A 12,736-nucleotide genomic window follows, 5' to 3' on the forward strand; every position below is an offset into this window, starting at 1 on the left:
CTAATCCATTTACAATGGCATATATCAAAATTTCATGCTTTGTATGTGTTCATATAATTCTTGAAACTTTGATAATCATGTTCATGTTCTTATGAATTTAGAAGATGATAGGAATTATTTGCTGAATTGTTTAGGATTAATTCTTGATCATTTATGTGTTTTAATGGAGTCCCTAATTTGTCCTCAAGTTATGGATATCCAAAGGTCACTTTTATTTAACACACATTTAAAACACATAAGTTACATGAAAATGAAGAATCTTCATTTTATGAGCCGTTAATTCATAAGTTATGAAATGAAAAGTTTTGGATAGTTACAAAACTTGCCCTTAAGTTTTGGAATTTGTAAAGTTTCACACACTTTAATAAACTTTAATTCCAACCCTTAGAGTTTTAATAGTTAAAATTCAACACTTATACTATTTATTACATTAATGGTTAATTATTATATATATGTATAATAATAAGTCGTTCTACCGTTAGTAGGCCTCATTCATGAAGCCGGTCTATAAGGGGGTATAAGGTTGTTGCCTATAAAATGGCAGCTTAATGGGTGTCCACTCTCACCCACCGCTTCCTTGATCGGTGGAGGGTCGTTAGCCGAACGGGTAGGACAATGACTTTAAATCCTCATTAAAAGTATAATGATTATTATAAAGAAACTTAACCCTTTTAATTCCCAATCTTAGTTACTTTAGGAAAATGTGAACATGGTGCTAGTCCATGGAATTCACACTTTGTACCTTACCAAGTCATTGGTGGAGCGTGTGTGGTTAACCGGCACACTAACTTGGACTAGTAAGGATCACGAAGGGTGAATTAATGTTTGTCATAGATCAATGGAGTGTGTGTGGTTAACCGACACATTGATTAGGTGATAATGTTAAGGGTACCAAGTGAATTAGCATGGTTATTCACACCTTGTTTTGTGATCCTCGGCATCCCTGTCACAAAACTTGAAGGGCACAATCGAGATGGAAACATGCCATTGAAAAGTTCAATGAATCTCAAAAGAATCTAGGAATTTCAAATCCAATTAAAACCTAATAATTCATTTTGTTTTCATGGTGGAAATTGGTGAATCGTCATTCACCTACCTTTCAAATATATTATTACTTAGATTACGACATCCCTCTTCTAAGTATAATATATTGTGATTGGATCCTAGCCTTAATATTACATTTGGGTGTCTTATTAAGGATTCTATATATCTAATCTAAACTTGCTTTCTTCTTTCAGATGTCTTCCAACACTAATGCTTCGGGCTCTAACCCACCTAGTTCTTTCTCTCTCATAAATCTTTGTGGGAGAGTCATCTTTGATGGTTCCAACTTCATGGACTGGATCAGGAACATCAGGATGGTTACTAGTTATGAGGACAAGGAATATATCCTCGATAAGGAGTTAAAAGAGGTTGATGAGTCTACTGCTACTCCTGAGGAGATCGCTAAATTCAGGACACATGAGAGAGATGCTACTAAGGTGGCATGCATCATGTTGGCCACGATGACAGCCGAGCTCCAAAAGTCCTATGAAGACTTCTACCCTTTTGAGATGCACTAAGACCTGATGGAAAGGTACCATCAGAGTGCTCATCAGGAGCAGTATGAAATAATCTCCTCCATAATAACAACCCGCATGAAGGGCGGTGAATCCGTCACGGCCCACATGCAAAAGATGCAAAGGTATGTGGACCGTTTGCTGAAGCTGAATGTGAACTTCCCTGAGGAGTTGGCAATTGACATCATTTTGCACTCCTTACCTTCTTGTTATGACCATTTTCGTATGACATATCATATGAACAAGGAGGAAGTTACCCTTAGCAAACTTCAAGGACTCTTCAAGACCGCTGAAACCGGTCTTAAGGGCAAGGCGGTTGTTGCCTCTACTACTCCTACTCCAACATCTACCCCCGTTTTGGCTATCGGGCAAGGCAAAGGGAAAAAGAGGAAGTACCCTTCGAAGGGTACCAAGGGAAAGTCTCTTGAAGGCTCCTCATCAAAGACCAAGAGCGGTTCTGTCACTCCTTCTGCCATTCCCAAGGATGCTGATTGCTACTATTGCCTGGACAAGGGGCACTGGAAGCGAAACTGCCCTAAGTACTTGCAGGATCTTAAGGATGGGAAAGTGAAAACCACCCATGTAGGTATTTACACAATATTGTCTAATTACTCATCATATTCTAACTCTTGGGTGCGTGATACAGGATGTGGTATTCACATATGTTCTGATTTGCAGGGCCTAAGAAGAAGTGAGGATGTGGAGCACGGGAAGATAAACTTGATCATGGGGAATAGGAAGGCTTCACCTGTTTCCAAGATTGGAGTTTATACTTTGTTGCTGAATAATGGGTTAAAATTAGATTTGAATAAATATGTGTACTCGTCTGAAATGGCGAGGAATATTATTTCTTTTCATGCTTTGTACAAACAAGGTTTTACCTTTTCGTTTGATAATGAATGTGGTGGTATTAATGCTTTCTTTAAAAATGTGTTTTATTTTAAAGCATTACCTTGTGATGGTGTGTATGAAACTGTGTCGATTGTAGACAACTTAGGAAATAATGTGTTGTATATTGATTCTTCTACTAGCCTAGATAAAGCATCATTGTGGCATTGTCGTCTTGGACATGTAAACAAGAAACACATAGGCCAACTCCAAAAGAGTGGAGTCTTGGAGTCATTCGACCTTAAATCGGATGATAGTTGTGAATATTGTCTACTTGGAAAGATGACAAAATCACCCTTCACTGGAACTTGTGAAAAGGGTGAGGGTTTGTTGGACCTAATACATACTGATGTATATGGACCATTCAAAACCGCCACAAGGGATGCTAATCGGTATTATGTGACTTTTATTGATGATTTTAGTAGATATGGGTATGTCTACTTAATCAAACATAAGTCAGAAACCTTTGAAAGGTTTAAGGAATTCAAATAGGAAGTAGAAAATCAATTGGGCAGGAACATTAAGATGCTTCGATCCGATCGAAGTGGTGAGTATCTTAGTACCGAGTTCCTTGACTATCTTAAGGAGTGTGAGAGTGTCTCACAATTGACTCCTCCCAGGACACCACAGCTAAATGGTGTAGCTGAGAGGCGTAATCGAACCTTTTTAGACATGGTTCGCTCTATGATGAGTCGAGCTTCGCTACCAATCTCTTTTTGGGGGTATGCCTTAGAGACTGCCGCCCATATCCTTAATCTAGTCCCTACAAAGAAGGTTACCAAAACACCTCATGAGATGTGGACTGGGAAGGTTCCCAATTTAGACCACATCAAGATTTGGGGTTGCGAAGCTTTCGTGAGGCGTGAAACTCATGATAAGCTCGAACCCCGAAGTGAAAGGTGTATTTTCATCGGCTACCCACAGAAATCCTTCGGTTACCTCTTCTACAGACCCAGTGAGAATGTGGTCTTTGTAGCAAGAAGAGGGGTCTTTCGTGAGAAAGAATTTATAAGCCAAGGAGACAGTGGGAGGCAAATTGATCTTGAAGAAATTCAAGAAGCAATTGGTGAAGGAACCTCAGACACTAGCAATCAACCTGAGGAGGAAACTCCTGTTGAGCAAGCTGACAAGTCTGTACCTCCGAGGCGTTCCACACGGGTTAGGAACACACCTTCGTTTTATTATGGCTTTCATATTACTACGGAAGGTGATACGTTTATCAGCGATAGTACACTGTTAAATTTGGATGAACCTAGCAGTGTTAAGGAAGCCATGGCAGGCCCAGAGTCTGCTAAATGGAAGGAGGCTATGGACAGCAAGATACAGTCCATGTATGACAATCAAGTTTGGAACTTGGTTGAAATGTACCAGGCCGTAAAACAGTCGGGTGCAAATGGATCTTCAAGAAGAAGACCAACATGGAAGGAAAAGTGCATACTTATAAGGCTCGACTGGTTGCGAAGGGTTTTACTCAGACTCAAGGTATTGATTATGATGAAACCTTCTCGCCGGTAGCAAAGATTAAGTCTATTAGGGTTATGCTAGCCATTGTTGCATTTCATGATTATGAAATATGGCAAATGGATGTCAAAACTGCTTTTCTTAATGGAAAGTTGGCTGAGGATGTGTACATGAATCAGCCAGAGGGTTTTGTCAGTGCAGAGTACCCTAAGAGAGTATGCAAGCTTGAGAAATCCATTTATGGATTAAAACAAGCATCTCGTAGCTGGAATCTTTGTTTCGATGAGAAGGTCAAAGAGTTTGGCTTCTCGAGAAGTGAAGATGAGTCTTGCGTGTATATCAGAGCTAGTGGGAGTATAGTTAGCTTCTTGGTACTGTATGTAGATGACATACTACTGATAGGAAATGACATCCCAACCTTGCAGGAGGTTAAGTCCTGGCTTGAGAAGTGTTTTGCTATGAAGGACCTAGGGGAAGCTGCCTATATCCTAGGGATAAGGATATTAAGAGAAAGGAGTAAAAGACTAATTGGGCTTAGTCAGAGTACCTACTTGGATAAGGTGTTGAAAAGGTTCAACATGCAAAATTCCAAGAAAGGAGATTTACCGATCCAAAGCAATGCCAAACTGAGTAAGACTCAGAGTCCGAGTACAGAGGCAGAGATAGCTGAGATGAGCCAATTACCGTATGCTTCCGCTGTTGGCTCGATCATGTATGCTATAGCTTGTACCCGCCCTGATGTGGCCTTTGCTTTGAGCATGGTCAGCAGGTATCAGGGGAACCCTGGCAAGGCTCATTGGACCGCAGGATTGGATCCTTACCCTTGGTGGGAGTGATGACTTGAGAGTATTAGGGTATAGTGATACTAGTTTTCAGACTGATAGGGATAACTTTCGCTCTCAGTCGGGCTGGGTCTTTACCTTAAATGGAGGGGCAATCTCTTGGAAGAGTTCCAAGCAGGAGACGGTGGCTGATTCGACTTGTGAATCAGAGTATATAGCAGCGAGTGAAGCAGCGAAGGAGGCGATATGGCTGAAGAACTTCATCGGAGACCTTGGAGTTGTGCCAGCTATTAAGGAGCCTATGGAGATTTTCTGTGACAGCAATAGTGCGGTTGCCTTAGCCAAGGAACCAAGAGATCATGGCAGATCCCGACACATTGACAGAAAATATCACTTCATAAGACACAAGATTGAAGAAGGACTCCTCGTGGCAAAGAGGGTATCCTCAGATGAGAATCCTGCAGATCCCCTTACGAAGGGACTGACGAGGCTTAAGCATTTGCAGCATGCGAGACGCATCGGGCTGAGGGATGATATTAGTTTTATAGATTAGATAGCCTTTTCTGAAACTTGTAAAATGTAATCAACGTTTGATGATGAATAAAATTTGTGATTTATTTATGAGTAAAGTGTTACTATCATTGTCAATTATTTACTATTGTTTCAGTTTTGCATGTTTTGACTTCCAGAATAATTAATTTATTCAAACCTCCACAATCGGTCATACGTCGGAAGTAGGTATGAATCAACATTGTCATGAATTGGGTTTGTAGATGGCTAAAGGTGTTTAGACATGGCAATGGTTGCTAAAACGTTCATGAGTACTCATAAGTTATGAGTATTGGAATAAACCCACGCTCACTTGTATCACTTCATGGAATTTATCTCGAGTGATCGTGAGACGATAATATCATATAAGTCTTCAAACCTAGAGATATGAGTTGTTACCTATGAGTTGGTTGTGCATTGATTGCACGTAAACGCATCAGTAACTTGATGTTATAAAACGTACCTTTGTGTACAATTCAACAAGTAGTAGAACAAGCATATGAGTCGAAGTTTATCTGTTCCTTCTAGAAATAGAAGCGATATCTGGGCCCCTCGATGATATTGTGTTGACCCATGTGTCGGGCCCGGTCAGAACTAAATTGATGTGTTCAGTTAAGTTCTTTGTCAAACAAATCGGAAATCGAGAAACAACTGCCAGACAATAAGCAAGACATAGTTCCATGTGTTTGTCCGGCTGATATCATGAGAACAAAGGATTATATGATCACTTGTCTTAAAATGGCGCTTCATAGTTCAACAGAGTTTTCGAGAGCTACGATTGTTGGTTGGTTCCTGAAGTTATATAGGCAAATACAGTTATTAGACTTATCCAAGTGAGAGTCTGTTGGATAAGGTGTCTAAGTCCATAACTTATTTGGTATATATTTGACCCGACCCGGCATGGTCCATTTGGGTTGCACTTCACCCGAACTATTTATGGATAATTTTATGAGAGTTATACACATATGTTTATTAATATATTATAAGTTATAATATATTAATATGAAGTTATATTATTTAATTAGTCTTAGTCTTAAATTAATTATGAATTAATTTAGAGATTAAAAGGAAAACTAATTAGATTGTGGGCTATTGGTTTTATATGGTGTGGGCTAACACTCATTTGTTAATGAGCTAGGCTTATATGGAAGTCCATGGATGATCCATGGAGCTTTTGACCCATGGATCCTTGGAAAAGGAAAGGTCATGGGTTATTAGGGTTTCACCCTAGCCATGCACACTATATAAGCATGCTTATGTTGCATGAAATAGCCACTAGTGTGTGTGTTTGTGTGTGGCTGAAATTCTAAGTGTGTATACACTCTCTCAAAGTTTTCCAAGTGTTTATGGTGATTTGTGATTTCCATTTGAGGCATTCACACTATTGGTGCTTGGCTCTCAAACTCCAAGGAATCAAACTCATCGAAAGGTATGTAATCTTATCTAATTCTTTTATGTTTAAAAGTACCCCATGCCATGTTAGATAGGTTATGAACCTTGGAAAATTATTATTTTGCATGTATTTAGACAAACATAGATCCAAGGTTTATTAGGGTTGCATGCACACTTAGGAAGTGTTAGATTGCTCAAAACCCAACAGGCACATCCTTCAGCTCCTGAGCAACTCCCATGAGCTCTCCCTTGCAGACACATACGCATGTCGAACCTGCTCTAACATCCTCGGGCTGGAAACCCGGCACACTGACGATACTTTCACATATCCCCATGAAGAATTACTGCTACATACATAACTTCCTGATTACAACTGTACTAGAAAATCCAAGGCTCCATCCTTGCATCCCTTCTGAACTCTTCTGGTTCTACACTACCGGAAATCCTTCTGCAACCTCAACAGACACCCAACCCGGATGTCTTCCCATACCACTCGTACCATCCCAGTACTTACTACCAATAGTTGAAGTACTGCCGATAATCCACTTACTCCACTTCCTCCTCTATTGGAGTACCCATGCTCCTTCCGAAACTACATGCCTTTCCTTTCCAGGAAATCCACTCAACAACCCTTACTGCACCTGCACGTGCCACTGAGCTAAACTGCACTCTACATTATCCATGTAGAGGAACTGCTATTCTCCCATTTCCATAAACTCTGATTCTGCTTGCAAGGACTCTCAGGTCCATGCACTGCCTTTCACTAACATGATCAATACTTGGGGCCAGACCATATCAATTATCATCCCATGGTGACGCCTTTTCTCACTCTCCTCGAACCGATCCACTAACACATATAGAGTCTTCAGCATGGCTGGACCGCCTTACCAGGCCTTCAGCCTATCTGGACCACTCTCGGAACCTTCAGCATGTCCGGACCGCCCTCCTGGGCCTTCAGCCTGTCTGGACCGTTCCTCGAGCCTTTGGCCTGACTGGTACGCCCACAAGCCTTCAGTCTGTCCGGACCGCTCGAAACTGTCTTACGTCACCCTAAACCATTCCTTCCGAAAATCTCTCCCGTACATACTGTTCTAGCCTACTTGGGGTTCCGAACTCTAATTCCATTCCTTATACTCGAATCCCGGCCTATCCCTACGCCCAACCTTGGTCTGTATCCCGCCCCACTCGTCTGCCACTTACTCATGCCAGCCCACACTCTTGGTTGACTGAAACACTGCTGAATCTCAAACAGCTAATCAACCTCAAATACTTGTCGATCCTCCTGAGAATATTCCAATTCTCCCCACATAGAGCACTGACTACCAACCACCGGTGACCCAACTGGTATCACTTACTCAACAAATTCTCTTATACTTGAACTGGTTCTAAACGAGCAACCTCCACAAAACCACGTTCCGACATCGCGCATCTCAAACTCTAAGGGAGTTCGACTCCCCGCTAAACACTTCTCAAAACACAATTGCTATACCTGACAACAAGACCATACAACCAAATTATGACCATCAATTCCTTGGATGCTAACTGATTCCAATCCCCTCACTACTGACCCTTCAATAATACCATAAACCCGAAAGACCGAACGAATACAATACCATGAATTAAGAGAACAAGACTAGCAGATATAATACTCCATAACAACCATAAGATAACAGGATATCAAGAAGGAAACGTACCAGCAGCTGAATTCGGCTCTGCCCTGACCTCCTCTGCTATAAGCTGAAAAACACGCCCCTGAGCCCTCGGGGGCTCTGCTCCACCCTGACCTCCACCCGTAATCCTCAAAGTGGTCGGTGCTGGAGCCTGCACCGGTCCCGTAGTAAGCTGTGGACAGTTGGCTCTCATGTGACCAACCTGATGGCACTGATAACAAATCCTGATATCCTGAACCGGGCCTAACTGACGACAATCCCTCGCATAATGCCCCTCTCTCCTGCACTTGCGGCACGCACCACCGGACCTACAAACTCCGGTGTGACCCTTCCCGCACTTCCCACAAGTGCAGCTGCTCTGATCTCCCAACCTATAATCAACGGTCTTGGACCGTTTCGGCGCCGGTTGCGACTGCGTCGGGGCCTGCCTCTACTCTCTCAACTGCAACTCAATCTCCAACTCACACCGCCGAGCGGCCTCCTGCAACTCCAGCAAGGTCTCGTACCTCTGCGTAGACACAAACTGCCTGATATCCCTCTTGAGCATACTCAGATATCGGGACATCTGAGCCTGCTCCGAAGCAAACTCCGAGCAAAGCATCGCCCTCTCAGTGAACATCCTGGTGATCTCCGTCACCGACTCTGAATCCTGCTTTAGCTCCAGCAACTCCTGAGCCAACCTCTCTCTCAACTCGTGGAACATAGCGAGTGCTGAACATCTCCCGAAACTGATCCCAAGAAACCGCAGCCTGCTGCGCATCCGAATATGACCCCGTAGTCAACCTCCACCAATCCTTCGCCCCGAGCCTCAACAGGTTCAGAGCACACCTCACCCTCTGATCAGCAGGGCATGAACATGTGAAGAAACATCCCTCCACATCTGACAACCATCGCATAGCAACAATCGGATCCTGAACTCCATCAAAAGTAGGGGGATTCGTATTATCGAAATCCCGATACTAAAAACCTCTACTGGCTCTTCCCCCTACTGCTGCTACAACCGCTGTAGCCGCCGCGGCAGCCGTCTCTGTAAGAACTGCGTAGCGCTCATCAAAATACTCGACCATGGCGGTCTTGATGTTGGGTTTTGAGCATTCAAACACTCCTATGGTGCACATGCAACCCTATAAACCTTGGATCTATGTTTTCTCTATTATACATGCAAATAAGAACTTTCCAAGTCTTTAATCCAAACTAGCATATTAAGAAGCTCTTATACTACAAAGTACTAGTTAGATGACATACCTTTTGATGTAGCTTGATGTCTTCAAGCTTTAAGAGCTTAGCCCCGATAGTGTGGAAGCCTCAAGTGGAATCACAAATCACCAAAACACCTTGGAAGACTTTGAGAATAAGAATACTTTGGTTCTCTCTAGTGAAATCGGCTAGCCCTCTTAGTGTACCCACACTAGTGCTAATTTCACCAACCAAGGACATCTTTATATAGTGTGGAGACTAGGGTTAAACCCATGACCTTTCATTTCATATGATCCATGGGTTACACACTCCATGGACTATCCATGAAAGCTTAGCCCAAGCTAAATGAACTTGGCCCATTCCATATATATAAGAGTCCATATTTAATTAGTTCATTTTGATCACTTAATTAATTCTAAATTAAGTCTTGATCAATACTAATTAAATAATATGATTCCATATTAATATAGTAGAACTTATAATATATTAATATAAATCATAAATATACTATTCTCAAAAGACAATCCATATAAATTGTGTCGGTGAAGTGCAACCCAAATGGACCATGCCGGGTCGGGTCAAGTACATACCAAATATAGTTATGGACTTAGACATTAATCCAAAAGTCTCCCACTTGGATAAGTCTAAACTATTATTGAGTATGACTTCAAAACCTAACTGGAAATCGTAGCTCTTAAAGTCGCTGTCGAACTCTGATATTTGTTAATGACTTGTCCATTAGATAAGGGATCATATATTCCTCCATTCTAGATATCATATGGACTGAGACATGGATTATAATCATTCTCTCAGTCCATTTGTTGTTTCCCGATTTCCGATTCATGATGACTGACTGATTGAACAAATCAAATCAGTCCTGGCTTGGCCAAGCACTCACATGTGTCATCGCTAAATCATTGAGGGGCCCATAGATATCGCTTTTATCCCGAAGGTAAAAGGAATGGATAAACTTCGACTCATATGGCTTGTTCTACTACTTGTTGAATCATACACAAAGGCACATTTTATAACATCGAGTTATTGAATGCGGTTTCATGCAATCAATGTACAACCAACTCATAGTAATAACTCATATCTCTAGGTTTGAAGAATATAAGATATTATCGTCTCATGATCACTCATGATAAAATCCATGAAGTGATTTAAATGAGCGCGGGTTGAATCCAATACTCAGAACTTATGAGTACTCATGAGTGTTGTAGCACAACTTTGTCCACCAACTTGGACCTCTACAAGCCAACCCATGATAGTCTTGATTCATATCTACTTCCAACATATGACCGACTGTGGATGGTTTGAATAACTTAGTCATTTCAGAAGAATAACCTAGTTATTATGGAAGTCAAAACATGCAAAGTGAAACACAAGAATAAACGAATCAAAATATGGTATCAAACCCTATGAATATAAATAGACCACTTTTATTAATCACCATACTGATTACTCATTATTCATTGTTTCAGTTTTATCAACTTATACTTGAATTAAAAACACTAGGTGTCCCATGCTCCAAGCATGTACACTATGTTTTCTAAACAATAGTTTTGCCATACACCAAGTATGAAATCTATGTTTGTCTATGACCCTTTTCTTTGTGAACTAGATCAATTGAACATAATTTCAATGATTCTCTTTTCATACTCCCAAATCCTTGTCTTAAATGTAAGAATTCCAAATTACTATCATTTATCGAACTTTGTTTAGATTTTAAACTAATATGCACTATTCCTCTTGTAATGATTATGGACAAAGCCACAAAGACTTGGCAACAATCATTACAGAGTATTCCAATGGAGAGCAATTCCATGGAAACGATGTATCAGATTCAAAGCGCATTGCTTTGAACATGCTTCTTGCATTAAGTTTATTTAACCTTACACAGATTGCTTCCACCTATGAAGACAACTCTATATTCCCATTTGGACTCCCATTTCTAAACAAGAGTTGTCTCTTTTCAGACTATGTCAATATGGTCCTTCCAATATTAACAGTATACTTCCAACTGTCCTTGAGCAACCAATCTTTGGTAAACCTTAGATTGTCCTCGACAATTGCTTAATCACTTTAGTCATATCCAATTCTAGACATTTTCCTCCTTAATGCCCCAAGGCATTTGGAAAATTCAGAAAGGATAAATATTATAGCACATGTAATTGATCTTGTACCCAAAGTAAATGGGACACGATTCATGATGTTTCACATAAAGACATGGTTCTAGACTAGTCTTTTGCCATAATAATTTTTTGTTTGCCATATTCTCAAAATTTGACTACGAAAAGGGATACTGTAATCATAATCGAATTTTGAGAACGCAATATATAGAATTTTCTTAAGTTGAACTAATCCAACATGAAATTTATATATATATATATATATATATATATATATATATATATATATATATATTCTTGACTAAAGGTGATTAAAATCTCAATATAAGCTCTTTAGAATGATTATAAACTCAATCTAAGCTTTTCATAATTGAAATGAAGTATACTTTCCTCTCCCTTAATTATAGCAAAACAGCTTTTTCAACCCCTGCAACCTCACGAATTGAAACTTTTGTTTTCTGTAATTAACATTGCTAACTTGCAATACTTATCATAATTATCATGCTCCCACTAACATGATGATTATTAGCATCATACTTATGCTCCCACTAGCTTTGACATGTACTCAGCAATTAGCTAGACTTCTAGAAATCAATACTTTATTGACTTTCTTACCAAAGTTCAGAATTCTGATATGAGATTGCTTTGATAAGACATTATCAGACTCATATACTTTATGTTAGATAGTTTACAGGTGTGTCTAAACAATTTCAGAACTATGAAAAGGAATCCCGTAATCATAGACTCAATTGTTTAGACCTTTGCCATCTGCTTCAAATCTACTTGGTGGTAGTGTTTCCTCACCATCATTTTCATGAATCGGAGAGAAACCTTATGACCCTTAGATTTTATGGTGTATGTGTTCTTATCTATGTGAATCTGTCAAAACCATAATCACAAGACAAGATTAGTGACAATTCCAAATTCATATGGACTGAACTTGTGCAATCTTAAATTCATGCCACCTGGCAGCTCAAGGGCCTTCCATTGCTTCCAAGTTGATATGCAACCAATTGAGAACTCTAATAACTCATATGCAAAGCCAACTTTAACTGGAATGAGCACATAAATAGAAATATGTCATCACGATAGGTTATAAACCTCAA

The sequence above is a fragment of the Lactuca serriola genome, chromosome 4 (genome assembly GCF_051521515.1).
Source record: "Lactuca serriola cultivar US96UC23 chromosome 4, Lser_US96UC23_V15, whole genome shotgun sequence".
NCBI lineage: Eukaryota > Viridiplantae > Streptophyta > Magnoliopsida > Asterales > Asteraceae > Lactuca > Lactuca serriola.